General features: G+C 38.4%; 1 protein-coding gene and 1 pseudogene across 3 annotated transcripts in view; one reads left to right on the top strand and one right to left on the bottom strand.

Moving 5' to 3' along the window:
- PRKAG2 (protein kinase AMP-activated non-catalytic subunit gamma 2) overlaps positions 1-15,866 on the bottom strand; it is a 400,476-nt gene that overhangs the window by 117,983 nt on the left and 266,627 nt on the right. The gene's annotated exons all lie outside the window — the stretch shown is intronic.
- LOC119533895 lies at positions 14,874-15,781 on the top strand (annotated as a pseudogene).

Here is a 15,866-nt window from a genome sequence, read left to right as displayed (position 1 = left end):
AGCGGTGACTGGTGCCTCCAAGCCAGTGTCTCCATGCCCCCATTTCAGTTGAAAGTGAGTTTTTCAAGAAGAATAATAATTAAAACTAGAAGCATTCAACACAGGAAGCCTTTAAATATAGTTATGAAGCCTTTATGAAGGCAAAGGAAAACCAATAAAGGAAAGTTGAGGGATAACAAAAAGCCATGCAAATGTGGATGTAAATAGAATTCAAAAGCTTCTTGATGTTACGTGACTATTTACCTAAGGCCTTGGCCAACACCTTTTAACGGCTGAGGTACCAAAGTTGTGGCTTCGTCTTAGTATTCTACTGTTTTATAACTTTCTTAAAAAGAAGGCAACTTGAAAATTAGGTTTTGATTTTGTATTTTTTTTCTTGTAACAGTCCTAAACAGTGTTTTAAGTTTTTTTTTTTAACAACTGAACAATCATTTAAAACAATTATAAGATTTTTTTTTTAAAAGATTCATTATCCCCAGCAACTCAGGACCTTTCCTCCTCTCCCATCCCTAATCTGTAGCAGCGACGATGTCACACAGACTCAGGAGCAGCCAGGAAAAAAAGAAATGGCATAAACATTCCTGAAACCCAGAAGAAACTGTCGGTGAGCAGCATTTTAGGTTTTAAAAGCGGAACAGTTATCTAGAGTTGCATAAAAAGGAATTCATTCCAGGTATCTAGTGTAAAGGGAGATCGCTATTCCTTATCATTTTTCTCCCAAACATTTACTCTACTCACCCTTACAGCTGAGAAGTTGCTGAAGACAGTAAAAATGAGACAAAATAAGGGAGAGAGAAGAGAAGTTTCAAAGAAACTCACATGATGTGGTGGTTGCTGAATCACTCTTCAAATTAAAGTTATACCCAAATTTAACCCAAGGAGGGTTGCGCAAATTAAAGGTGTTACTCAGGAAATACACAATCAGACAATAACATTTTTAAATTTTCCTCCTTATTTGCTGTTTCCTTGGGCATTCTTCAGAAAAGAACCACACTAATTTTATACCCTTAAAGAACCCAAAATAAGATAAATGAAGAGGGCCCCATCTCTGGACAGCAGTGCACTGCCTTAGGGGAGGTATCACCCATGTCTACATACCAGGCATTGCTCTTCACATTTTTCTCTTTAAAATAGTCTACTAGAGACTAGCTGACTCCCCCTAGGAATCATTAACCTTCATTAAATTAATCACTTTTTGCTGCTCCCTAAAACGTACCACCTAGAATTGCTCATGTGCAAAGTAGCTCGACAGAAAAGAAACACCCGCAGCTCTGCAGCTTGGCAGGCTGTCTCTGACTCAACTTGCTCTCAGAGAGACGGTTTAACAAGGGTGAAGAGCGTGGGTTCTGGAGCCAGATTACCTGGAACTGGTCCTGGCTGTCTTATTTAAACAAGTTATTTCCACCAGGAATGGCTACATAATTTGCAGGGCCCAAAGCAAAATGAAAATGCAGGGCCCCTTATTCAAAAATTAAGAATTTCAAGACGATGACAGCAGAACTTTAAACCAAGCAGGGGGCCCTTTTAATCACAGGGACACACATGATACTGCCCTTGTTAATTTCTCTGGGCCGCAGTTTCCTTATTTGTAAAATGGGGATCATAACAGTACCTACCTCACAGGGTTGTAAGGAATACATGAGTTAATGAAACCAAAAGCACTTATATCAGTGCTAGCACTTTTAGTAAAAGCTCAATAAATTATCACACCTCCACATAGCCTATAATTTAGGTGAGAACATCTCAAACATACTATTCATTAACAAACAGACAAACCTAACTTTATAAATTTGATTAACAACAATATGGCCAAAAATGACTTACTTTATAAGACCTGGGATATTTTACCAGTGAATAAACTATGACGACTGAAGATTCAGTCTTGCTTTTTTAACCCTGAGTTCCTAGTAGCACTATATTCTGCTTTATTGTTGTAGTTAAATTTTAAAAAAATATATTTTTAAGTACATCATTTTTTATCATGGCCATACAGGAAATGTAAATGTGTTGTCTGATGAGTCAGGAAAAACAGGAAATAACTGAAAAATTTTAAGAGAATGGCAGTACAAAATATGCTTCATGACAATGAGAAAAATAGTTTATTTCATGTCTAAGCATCTTAGTCCAACAATGTATTTAGGAAAGCATAAATCTTGGAAGGACTGGATCCATTTATAAGGAGCTAGGTAAAGGGATGCCAATGCCTCAGCATGTGTAAATAAAGTAAAAATTTGTTTTCTCTTTTGTTACTGTTGTTTGATGATTTAGCTATGGAAGGTGACTCGATTATATTTGATCAGTAGTTGATTCAAGCAACATCATGGAATTCAAAAGCCAAGAAAGAGAGAAATCTCAAAAGAGTATTATTTAACTGTTGCTGATTTTAATTAGGATTTTGATGAATTTCCTCAAGGTCAAAAATGTGACCAGAGCATTATCAGATACAGAAAGCAAATAGAGCTGATAGGAATAAGGTGCATTCTGACGTCAAAGTTCATGTCCCTCCACACTCAACAGTCCTGAGTCTGCATCCCAGCTCTGCCACTTACTAGCTGCATGATGTTCACAAAGTGAGTCTCTGAGCCTCCTGCTAATGTGTACTATGGGCCTATACAGTTCTTGGCATTTGCTAGGTCCTCAATAAATGATAGCTGCTCTCTTTTGGGGAGGGGAGGTTGCCATTTGCTAAAGTGAAAAGCTCACAGGTGTCAAAGTTTGATCTCTCAATTTGAATCATATCTCTACCATTTACTAGTCATAAAATCTCTAGCAGATTGCTTAGTTTCTCTAAATATTGATCCTTTATCTGCAAAACAGAGATAATATTTTAGTTTCCTAAACTAAATACGAGCAAATACAGTGAAATGGTTTGACTTAAACAATGAGAATTTATTCACTTATGGTTAGAGTCTGGGAAAATGTCCAAGTCAAGGCATCATCAAGGAGATGCTTTCTGAAGACCAGCTGCAGGTGATCCTTGGCCCCTCTGCCACACGGCAAGGCACATGGAGGCGTCTGCTGGTCTCTCCCTTCTCTTCTGGGTTTTGTTGATTTCAACTTCTTAATTCCATGACTTTCTTTCTCTTTGTCTGAATTTCATTCTGTTTTAAAGGCCTCTAGTAACAGGATTAAGCTCCATCCTAATTGAGATGGGCCACACCTTAACTGAAGTCACCTCATCAAAAGGTCCTACTTACAATGGGTTCACACCCACAGGAATGGATTAGATTTAAGAACATGTTTTTCTGGGGTACATACAGCTCCAAATCACCATAGACAGTAATACCCACTTTGCAGGGCCGGCATGAGAATTTATTGAAATAGTATATGCCTAACTCATAATAGGAATCAATGAGTGGGTTTAAATAGAAGTTGTTAATTTTACAATCTACAAAGCAGTCAGCAGAGACTAATTATATTGTGTTGTAAGAGTGGGAAGTCAAAGCATCTGCATTTGCTTTTAAGAAATCACACATGCCAATTGCTTTTTTTTTTTGGTGAAGAATGATGAATATATTATACTCAAAGAATGGTGAATAAATTTATTCACACATCCAAGAACACCTATAAAGAGTTGTTCTACACATCCTTTGAATTCATTTTAAGATTGAAAATGACAACATTTTCATAAATTATTTATCACCAAAGGTGGCTGATTAAATTCAGCATCAGGGGTGAGAACACCATGCCAAAGCACTATAAAATAGATGATCTCAAACATATTAATGAGGAACATGTTTTAAGATGATTCTAAACTAAACTACAGCTATTATCAGTAAGAATGTAGAATAGTGTAATAATCATTTCCTCAAGGTTATTTCTGATGTAAACAAATAAGGGAGCCAGTTTATCTCAACTACTGCCCATTTGTATCAAAGGAAAAGTCTGGAAATAAAGTACAGAATCTGGTAATTACTGGTTGACAGTGATCTTCAGAGTCAATTCAGAATTTAATTAAATAAGACTGAAGGAGATGAGAATGAAGTATGACTGATGGCTACAGAATTTTTGGTACCAGGTTGAGCTGCTTGAAGATTCTGCTAGACTCTCTTTAAGTAGCGAGATGACTTGTGACTGACCAACCATGACTCAAATTCCTTTGTTACAGTGCTGTTTGAAACGAAATAGAATTTGACCTGATTCTTCGCACTCAACTATTCGACAAAATATATTTGTAAGTACAATTCAATATTCTCACATTTTGTCCAGGTGACTTATTTAAAAAGCGGTCTCTTAAACCACAATTTTGTTTTAGATAGGCTTTCTTTATTATTTGTTTGTTTTATCCAGGCAATGTATTCCTTTTTCTATTGCTGCCTCTGCCTCTTCCCTCTATTTTACAGAAACATAAAAATTGGACTTTGCTTTGTACAAGTATATCTGTGGTTTGTACACTTCCATCCATTTAAGTCAGGCCAACCAGCTAAATGCTGACTGTGTTGTAAGTCTCTAACATTTGCTTTTACTAACTCATAAAAAGGCAATGGATAAGTATTTATGTTGACTTTGAGGCTTTTTTTCTCAAATTACTCAGATACCCTAATATTAGACATTCTTGGCATGGTCAGTGAGTAGATACAAGCAAACGTCATGATGAGTTAAATGTTGTTGACACTTTGTGCTCAGTAGGAAAATAGAAATTTTCTTTAATTGCCCATTTGTAAGATTGAATAAGTGGATAGGCAACGAGAAAACGCAGACCCATCCATAGACATGTGTTCTGAGAACAGAGAAGTTCACAGACTCCTGTGCACTAAGACTGAGCCTCTATTTTGAAGACAATTTCTTTATTATTTCTGCATGTAGTGCTCTCTACAGCCCCTCAGGGGGTAGACTAGGAAAAATTCTGAATGAATTAAGTATCAATTTTCCAGTAGCTATGTTTGAACACATAATTATTCCAAAAGAGAAAAATGCTGGCAATTCATTCCTACATTCTAGAAAAGAATTAACCATATTGATAATACATCCCAATCCTAATATCATTAAATAAGGATGGCAAACACATAAATTGGTATTTGGATACCCACAAAACCAGTCTTTAATTGCTAGACATAATAAAAGTGAAAGTTCAGAGATTCAAGGCCAGTAACGAGGATAGATTTTAAGAAGGAAAGAACTTTTTTTCCCTTCTCTTGCTCACCTGACTACTCAAATTGGCAGCTGAGTTTTGGGCAGGCAAAACTCTATGGCCTCCCAGGTTCTGACGTATTGTATAACATATTCAGCTTCTTAAAAGAATCTGATTGCTAGTGAGTAAATATTGAAATTGCCCCTTTTTAAATCCAAATCTCAATATGCTCTTTATCCAAATGGCTTTTGGTATGTTATATATGCTCTCCTAGCTATCTGTAACATTTGTTATTTTCTATAGTAGACCAGTTGTTTGCTTTATAATCTGAATAGCATAAAGTGATAGTTAATTCTGTGTAACTACTCAAATACTGTGTAACTACGCAATTTTATGAAAGTGAGACTTTTAAAAATGACACACTCCCAACAAGGTATGTAAATTGAAGACAGGGGTCTGATTATAATATTAAGAGAAAAGCTAAGTTGCTAGACAATAATAGTCTACTTGTGTTATATGTCCATTTCTATATCTGTGTATAAAGGGAATGACAAAGGCTGAGAAAAAAACAGTACACCAAAATTGAGCTGTTTATTTAGAAGTGGTGGGATTGCAGGCAGTATTTATTTTCTTCTTTATGCTTTTCCTTTTATAATCAGAAGAATGTTTTTTTTTTTTAAAAAAAGGGACGAGTACTTCCCCAGATGTATCTAATTTTTTAAAAAATTAAATGCAAAGAAAGAAAGTGAATGGATTTTATAGCTTAATCAGACTAAACCAAGATAATTGAATAGCCTAACCAATTTGTGAATAAACTAATATAAGCAATGGGATTTTAATTTGCTTTTGACACAGTGTGCAAAGAGGGAAATCACTGGCAGAGATGTGGAAATCATATTAGATTTTCCTCTCTGTGGTCCCTTAGAGAGCTTCTTATTGAACCGACTGCTTTAATTTCTCTTTTCCTGGATAAAATATATCCCTTCTTTAATCATGCTCAAGATGAACAGCTGTCATTCTTAATCAGGACTCAATAATGCTTTGGGTTTCTGTGCTAAGTCTCGAAAATAGGGGAGAAAAAGTGTTACAACTCATAACCTCTTAAAACAGGTTTACTCAAGCATTGTGAGAGCAGCTGGGCTGTCATTCATTAACAGGCTATGCACTCCTTTCTCAGAAGGATGTTAAAGGAGGCTTGTTTTAAACTTTTCCACCATTTCAACAGCTAATTTCTACCAAGTCATTAAAGGGAGACTATTAATACTGGTGTTACGGTTTGTGTCACCGTTGTACCAATGATACTGAAGTTAATGCTTTTCTAAGTGCTACGAGTTCGGGGACAATCCTGGTTCTGAGCTGAAGGAATTCCCATCTGAATGCAAATCAAGACAAGCCCATCTAGAACACGTGAATAGGTACAGTAATTTTTCCATCACTTAATGTTCAGCCTCCAAAATGCATTTGCATGTAACTGCATTGGTAAAGAAGTGTCCTTTTTTAGAATTAAACTATGTTTGTTTTCTTCCCTGCACCAGCAGTTTTATAGGTGAGAAGGTGTCCAGACTCTCGATTTCTTTGACTTAATACATGGCAAATAAAATGGACAGAGAGAATCATTTTCCTAACCTCTGCTTCTCCACTCCAGGTATCCCAGGTCCCTGATAATCTCTATTTGATGTCCCAAAGGAATTCAAGAAAATTATCCACTTCCCCTTCCTCTCTAAATTAATGACACTGCATCCATACATTCATGCCAGAAATTGAGTCACCTTAAATTCCTCCTCCCACATGCCACAGGTTTAGTCACCGAGTCCAGCCTATTTTATCTCTTAAATACTTTTGTGATTACTCCTGTCCTCCAAATCTCCATTCCTGCTGCCGTAATTCAGCCCTCTGTCATCTCTCACTGGATATTATAATACTCTCTTCACTGATAAGCTTGCTCTCTCTTTCCCCCATGAATTCCAGTCTCTAGCTTGTTACTGGAGTAATCCTATAAAATTGAAGTGATCAGCTCACTCCTCTGAAAATCACTGCTAATGCAGGCAATGAAAAGTCACTGGTGATTCCACTCTGGTATCTTTAGGACACTGTAGTATACAAGAATATCTGGTGCACCTTGAAGAAGTTAAAAGCTGAAAACCCTCTGACTATGTCAGTAATAATTGCAACATGATCATTACTACGATGCATCACATTTTTATTTTAAACTTAAGGCATTGGCACTTGTCACCCTCTCCGGTTCATTCAGCATCAAACTGCTGTTTTGAATACCGAAGTGCTCCCACCTTACTCTTGTGAGGCAACGTGCTAGCATGTTCCAGGAAAAGTGTGATCTTTATTTGGTGCAGTCTAAACTGATTATAAGCTTCTGATCTACCTAACTGAACTTGACGGCCCACAATGAAAGTTCACAGTATGGCAGTATGCTGTGGTACCCCAGAAGGCACACCAGGCCTTCAGCATCAAGACTGAGCTTCTGAACATCCAGGAACAGAGCATTTTGCTCCTCCCTCGGAATGAATGGAGACGAGAAATCTGATGTTTATGCCCAAGAAAAGCAGAATTTCATCTAGCACTTCTCCAAGATTCTCAAGGTGCTGACCGAGGATGAGATGGGGCACCCAGGGACAGGAGATGCTACTGCCCAGCTCAAGGAGTTCTTGGAGTACAGTGTCACTGGAGGAAAGTACAACCAGCGTTTGACAATGCTGGCAGTGTTCCAGGCGCTGGAGGCGCAAGGAAACAGGATGCAGATAGTCTCCAGCAGGCCCTGACTGTGGGCTGGGGTGTGAAACTGCTCCAAGCTTTTTTCCTGGTGTCAGACGACATCATGGATTCATCCCTCACCCTGCAGGGACGGCTCTGCTGGTATCGGAAGCCAGGCATGCGTTTGGATGCCACTGATGACACCATGCTGCTGGAAGTGAGTATCTACCGTCTGCTGAAGCTCTACTGCCAGGAGCAGCCCTATTATATGAACCTGATCGAGCTGTTCCTGCAGATTTCCTATCAGACTAGATGAGGCAGATGCTGGACCTCATCACAGCCCCCCAGGGCAATGTGGATCTTGGCAGATTCAATGAAAAGAGCTACAAATCCATTGTCTAGTATAGGACAGCTTTCTATCTTCTACCTTCCTGTAACTACTGCCATGAATATGGCAGGCATTGACGGGGAGAAGGAATATGACAATGCCCAGAAGATCCTGCTGGAGATGGGAGAATTCTTTCACATTCAGGATGATTACGTTGACTTTTGGGGGACCCCTATGTGACTGGCAAGGTTGGCACTGGCATCCAAGGCAACAAGTGCAGCTACCTGGAGATTCAGTGTCTGCATCGGGCCCCTCTGGAACAGTGCCAGGTCTTTCAGGAAAATTACGGGCAGAGGGAGCTGAGAAGATGACCTGGGTACAACCTAAGTGCTGTATGAGGACCTGGAGCTGGAGCTGCCTTTATGCGCTATGAGAAGACAGTTACAGCCACCTTCTGGGTCTCAACCAGCAGCACTCTGAGCCCCTGGCCCTGACTATCTTTTTGGGGCTGGTGCACAAGTCCTACAAGCAGAAAAAGTGGCTCAGAGACTGCGAGGGCAGGGAGGGGAGGCTCTTAATAAATAAACCTGTCCCTAAAAAACAAAACAAAACAAAACAAAACCACCAAAAACCTAAGCTTCTAAGCAGAGGTTCTTGGAGACCATGTTACCTCCTGGTTTGGAGTTGACACTGCCTAGTACACATCCAACATGTCATTGCACACACTAATCCTTATCTCCTTCAAGGCTCAGTTCTAACACTGTCTGCAGTAAGCCTTCTCTGACCCCAGCCCCAATCCACACTCACCCCCTCCCCAGGCCAAGCAGCCCTTTGTACTCAGCACACTGGGAGTGTCTCTACCACTGAGATTACAATATTGTTTTGAAATCAGGTCCACTTGCCTTTCTCCCCACAACGTGCAGAAACTAGCCAACCTACCCTTAGGAAGCTGGGGTTCTACAGGGTCCTCAGTACGTGAAATCTGTCACTGCTGCTGCCAGATTTAGGAGAAAATTAACTCTGATCCATCCCACCCTAGTATGGAGGTGGGCAAAAAGGTTTTTTGTTCAAGTCACGAGCAATTTAGATTTTTTTTAAACTACATGTTCTACTAATCTACATTTAACATTAGAAGGAGAAACAGAAAGCTATATGATAAAATACAACAAATAAGAAGGAAACACACGTAACTTTAATATTTGCCAAAATCCAAAAAAGCAAACATAGCATTCATTTATTAATAAACAAATACAACCCCTCTAAGATTAGGGAGGGAAAAATGTTGACTTCCTTACATTGGTGTCCACAACCTCTTGGAGAAAAGCTGGCTAATGGTTTTAAAGTTGTGATACATTGTTGTAACAGTAAGAAGAAAGAGAATAAATTCTCCATCGTTGCTCCAGGATAAAACTTGGCTCACCAGAGAAATGTTTTTCATCCCTTGTCTTCTAAATTTTTTCTTTGTGGGGCCCTTTTCTTGGACTTTGAAGGTTTCTTCCTCAAGAAGTTGTTGCAATTAGTGCTAAGGAAACAAGCTATCCTTTCAGTCAGAGGAGGAACTTGAAGAAAGAAAGAGATAGAAGTTGATTCTCATTGTGCTTTGGATGGTATTCCTAAACTTCTCCAGAAAACTTTTACAACGTTCTTCCTTCATCCTTCTTCTTCAGAAGAAATTAATTTAAAGTTACATGTGGAAGACTTCCATCATTTAACACTAACAAGGATCAAGTGATAATATAGCTCCAAGTTCCTAACCTATTTGATGCTTTGCTGAACCTAAGAATTTTAATTACTTAAATCAAGCGAGTGAATGCTCTTATTTACCAATACTTTCTCAATAAGTGTTCCAAGATTCCTTGACACCCAGCTTTCAAGCTCTAATACAATACAATCCTAATATTCTTTTGCATGCTTTTTTTAATAATCATATTTTTTATTGTAGAATATAGCATATATACTAGAAGTGATAACTTTCCAAGTGCAATTTAACAAGTACTTAGAGAGCAAATTTCAAAGAATATTATGGGTTACAGTTCCACAGTTTCAGTTATTTTCTTATTGTGAAATATATATGCAAAAAGGTAATATCTTCCAAAGTATGATTTAACAAGTAGTTATATAGGAAATTTCCAAAAATGTTACCATTTACAGTACTATAGTTTCAGTTATTTCCTTATTGTGAAATATAACATATATACAAAAAAGGTGATAACTTTCAAATTACAATTTAACAAGTAGCTATAGAACAGATTTCAAAGGATGCTGTGTGTCACAGTTCCACCATTTCAATTCTTTCCTTCTAGCTATTCGAATACCCTACCAACTAAGAAGAAAAAATTATATAAAGATTCAGTATTCATTATCCTTTGTTAAATACCATCTTGTCTGTTGCCACCTCTTCCTCTAGTTTAATCACTTTCCCAATCTTCAGGGATGTCTAGGCAGTAATCAACCTAACTTGTTCAACTTTTGCATGCTTTTTCTATGCTTTCTTCTGCTGCAATTCTTTTGGTGAAAATTACCAGCAAACATCTTTACTATTTTCCCAGTTATGTAAATAGTGGATTTATATCAAGCAGTCTTTATTTCACTAGCAAAAGAGTTTTAGTGACTAAATAAAACTAACCTGCACATTAATTTCCTTTCTGAGATTTTGGTTACTGATATACCATGATTTACTGCCAGTCGGCCAGTGAGTAGAACATATTTATGTCATAAATGCTTCATTTCTTCATGAGATCCACGGCTCCCTAGGAATGCTTGAAGTAAGAGCCTTCCCTTTTCCCCAGTGTCATAACAACACTTACCAAGTCACAAATGTGGCTGACAAAACTCGTGTAACTAGAGAGCATTTATTCAAACCTGGCTACTTTCCTTTCCTTGAATTCTAAAAGGCCTCTACAGAAGAATTTATACACACTCAGGATTACGTATACTGTCCTCAACCTCTATTTTTGATTAAAATTATATGTTTCTACAGATTTGGAGGGGAAAGCTTTTGGGAGCCATTTCTTTGAGTGGTATGATTATAGGTGATTTCCATGCAAAAATACTGATAAGCTACTAGATGAAAACAGTAAGCTCCAATTGCTTATGTAAAAAAAGTTATATTTAAAAAAAAAACCTAGAAGTGTCATATTTCAAAGGGGGGTTAATGATAATGCAAGTATAAAATAATTTGATTTAATTAAATAATATAATCAAACCCATTTGAAAATTAATTCTGAAATAATCTCTCAATAAGCAAAGCAAACAATCTCAATGAGTGACAATGGAACAAATTCCCATGTCCTCAGTTTGCTGGTACTCTTTTGTTTAAATAAGAAACGAATGGTGGGAACTTGCAGATAGATATCTAGGATAGCCAGCTAAATTACCCACTTTGAAAATGAAAAATAATTCATGAATCATAACTCAATTACCACTTACTGGCTTTGTAACTTCTCTATGACTCTATTTTATTTAATCTTTCAATATTAGTATTGCTAGCCCCATTTTACAACTGAGAAAATAAAGGTCTATAGCAAAATATTTGATACATAGTAGGCTATCAAATGTTAATCTCCTCCCCCTGCCTTGCCTTATCATTGACTTGTGATATAAGATAGAAGTAGAGATAATAATTCATGTAAACATTATTGTTCAGTTTCTTGAGACTCTTAGGTCTACTGTAAATACTCAGTGTCACAGAGGCCTGGACTTGTCTTTCAGCTTTGTCCTATGTTCTGGGGACAAAAATTTTAAAAGTCTTACTATTATTTAGCCCTGAAAACATTATTTGCTTACTTACTCAGTATGAATAATGATTTATGCAGAACAAACACAAAGCAGAATACAGCAGTCATTTTGAAAAATGTGGCTGAAGGAAATCACTGTAAATAAAATATAACTTTCCCCTAAATGTCATTAAGGAGAAAGGGAAAGAAAAGATCAGCCACTTCTATTCAACTTTCAAAGATGCATCTATCTCAATTTATTTATGAATAGCACTGATTTGTATCTTGGGCTCCTTAAAAATAATTCAAGGTACACATCTGAAATAGTCTTTTAAAAAAAAATTACAGAAATGATGACACATGTCACCTTCTTAATTGCTTTCAGCATCCCACAGCAAACCCCCAGCTGCCATGTGAGGAAATCCCTAAAGAAAAGCTGCATCAGCATTCTCAATCACAGTGTTAAATTTTGCTGTACTTCTCACTTCCATACACATTGGGAATAGCCTCAATTCTAAACTTTACTGTGTGCAGAAGCCAGCCTTTTCTCATTACATTGCCTTTTAATCACTGAGTTTATAATGGTCATCTATGCTGGTTACTTCAAATTTGCATTCTGTGTCCTTGCTCAAGAAGACTAATGGGGCGTTTAAAGGCTCTTAAACCTGAAACTCGTGTGACTCCAAATTTCTTCAATCCAGTCCCAAAGCAGATTAGACAAGTTGATAATGCTCTCTGAGGGTGAGAATAATAATAACCTTACGTTCTAACTCCACCAGACCATGGCCAGTCTGATTCCTGGACCTCCTTGGCACAGGACTTGCACTTTCAAACGGAACTTGCTCCGTGACTTCAGGGCAGCAAAGCTTTACTGTTTGCCTCTTGCTTCTCTAGAGCCTAGTTACATTCTGTCCCCTTGCATGTTATATCAATTAATTGGATGACAGTAAAGGAAAGCTCTGACATGAATTAGGCATTGGCAAGCTTTTCCTGGGGGAAAAAAGGCCATGTAGTAAATATTTTAGGCTTTGCAGACTTACAGGTCTCTGTTGCAATGACTCAACTCTGTTGTTGAAGCTTGGAAGCAGCCATGGGCAATACATAAATGAATGAGTATGGCTATGTGGCAGTAAACCTTTAACCACAAAAACAGATGACAGGGGGCTTCTGGGGAAGATGGCAGAGTAGGGAGCTACAGGACACACTCCTACAAAAACAGATAGTGGAAAGGCAGAAAGTATCTGAATCAATGGTTCTGAGGCTCCGGAGACCAGGGGAGCAGTAGAGCATCAAGGAAGGAGCAGGATGGGAAGACTGAGAAGCTGCAGCAAAAACTGTGAATGAATCACTCCTATGGTAATGGCTGGTGTCCATTCCCCACCCTCAAGGCATGCCTTGGATATGGTCTGTGGCTGGCTGCCACAGATGGAGAGGGGTGTGAAGACCTTCCTCCCCAGGAACAGGGGTGGGGTGGGGGTGGACACAGTCAAGTGCTTAGTGCGGCTTCTGATTGGTGAGTTTGGACTGCTAGGTTCTCGCTCTGAATTGCAGTTCTAGCCTGCCTGGAACAGGCTATTGCTTCAACACTGCCCAGCAGAGGTTGAAAAAATATACTCCCTCCATAGGACTAAAAGGAAGGGTTTTACAAAAAGCACCATTTGCTGGGAAGGCCAGGGAAGTGCAGCTTTGGGGAGCCAAAACAAAACAAAACAAAACAAAAAACAGACACTTTTCTGGGGTCTTTCCTGACCCACACCGCAGGATGCTTTGGAACTGGTCTGTGTCCCCATCATGGGTCCCTGGCCCTGTTTTGATCAGTTAAATACAGGCATTTCTAAAGATCTAGAATAAGTTGAACCAAGTATCAAAGAAGAGCGTTAACACAAAGCCAATCAACAATAAATCCTGGGCGAGAGAGAGAAACTGGTCACCAGAGTAAACATACCAAGGTAATTAGATGTCTAGACATCAGCAAAAACATTGCAAACCATACTAAGAAACAAGAAGATACGGCCCAGTCAAAGGAACAAATTAAAAAGTCAGAGGAGATGCAAAATTTGGAACAACCAACCAAAGATATAAAAACAAACCTCCTAAGTCAATTCAAGGAGATGAATGAAAATATAGTTAAAGGGATAAAGGATATTAAGAAGAAATTGGGTGTGCATAAAGAAGAATTTGAAAACATGCAAAGAAAAATAACAGAACTCATGGAAATGAAAGGCACAATAGATGAAATGAAAAATACACTAGATATATACAATAGCAGAGTTGAAGAGGCAGAAGAAAGGATCAGAGAACTAGAAGACAGGACACCCAAAGTCTTACTGACAAAAGAACAGATAAAGAATGGAAGAAATTGAGCAGGTCTCAGGGAACTGAATGACAGCATGAAGTGCACAAATATATGTGTCATGAGTGTCCTAGAAGGAGAAGAGAAAGGAAACAGGGCAGAAAGAAGGAATATTTGAGGAAATAATGGCTGAAAATTTCCCAACTCTTATGAAAGACATAAATATACATGTCCAAATAGTGCAGTGCACTATAAACAGATTAAATCCAAATAGACCTACTACTGCAAGATACATACTAAGCAGAATGTTAAATACCAAAGATAAAGAGAGAATTTTGAAAGCAGCAAGAGAAAAGCAATTCATCACATACAAGGGACATTTGATAAGACTAAGTTCCAATTTCTTATCAGAAACCATAGAGGTGAGAAGGCAGGTGTGTATGATATAGTTTACATACTGAAAAAGAAAAACTGCCAGCCAGGAATTCCTTATCCAGCAAAACTGTCCTTCAAAAATGAGGGAGAAGTGGAGAAGCAGTGGCACCAACGCGGCATCAGGACACATCCCCACCCCCTCCGGAGACCCAGGGCCATGCTTGACTCTCGTGGCCTCCGTCACCCACTCAGTTCCCTGCCCCAGGCTAGGAGACTGGCTTGTGGGGTAGAGTGGCCCGAGCAGAGGCCGCAAAGAGTACAGGGTGGCGGTGATGACAATGTTGATATTGGTGGTAACGATGGCCTCAGCAGATGGGGAAGATGAAAGGTAGCCAGATAGAGCTGGGAGATGTTGACACCACACAATATTAAACAGTTGAAGAGATTAAAGCAAGTCATCTTTCCAGTCAGCTACAATGACAAGTTCTACAAGGATGTACTGGAGGTTGGTGAGCTAGCAAAACTTGCCTATTTCAATGATATTGCAGTAGGTGTGGTATGCTGTAGGGTGGATCATTCACAGAATCAGAAGAGACTTTACAGCATGACATTAGCATGTCTGGCACCTTACCAAAGTCTAGGGATAGGAACTAAAATGTTAAATCATATCTCAAACATCTGTGAAACAGATGGCACTTTTGACAACATCTATCTGCATGTCCAGATCAGCAGTGAGTCAGCAATTGACTTCTACAGGAAGTTTGGCTTTGAGATTATTGAGACACGGAAGAACTATTATAAGAGGATAGAGCCTGCAGATGCTCATGTGTTGCAGAAAAACCTCAAAGTCCCTTCTAGCCAGAATGCAGATGTGCATAAAATAGACAACTGAACAAATTACAAATGAACTTTCTTGCACTTGCTTGTCGCCAAATAAAAAAGAGGCCCATTGATTTTCTCCCCTTCTTTCTTTTAAAGCTTCCCCCCTCCTTATTCTTGTTTCTCTTTCTTTCTTCTTTCTCTCTTTCCTTCCTTTTCTCTAAAAGTTTTAATACTTTCAAGGACTTTAAACATTAATCATGTTTGGATTGTTTGAGTTTTCTGACTTTCATGAGGTGGTTTCATTAAAGGAAGGAGAAGGTGTGGGTATGTTTAGTTTCACAGTTAAAATATATGGTCCCCAAAACTGGCATGTCCATGGATGATTGTATGGTATGTGAATATATCTCAATAAAACTGAATTTTAAAAAAAATTGGGGTGTCAAAGAATTTCAAATATTTTAGCTAATTTTTAAAATGTCCTGCTTTCACATTGAAGGGCAGAGCCTACAAAATATTGCATATTTCAAAAGACAAAAAGAAGCAACAGCAATA

The sequence above is a fragment of the Choloepus didactylus genome, chromosome 5 (assembly GCF_015220235.1).
Source record: "Choloepus didactylus isolate mChoDid1 chromosome 5, mChoDid1.pri, whole genome shotgun sequence".
Lineage (NCBI taxonomy): Eukaryota > Metazoa > Chordata > Mammalia > Pilosa > Megalonychidae > Choloepus > Choloepus didactylus.
Note: the sequence above shows the minus strand (reverse complement) of the source record. Positions and strands in the feature narration are given on the sequence as shown.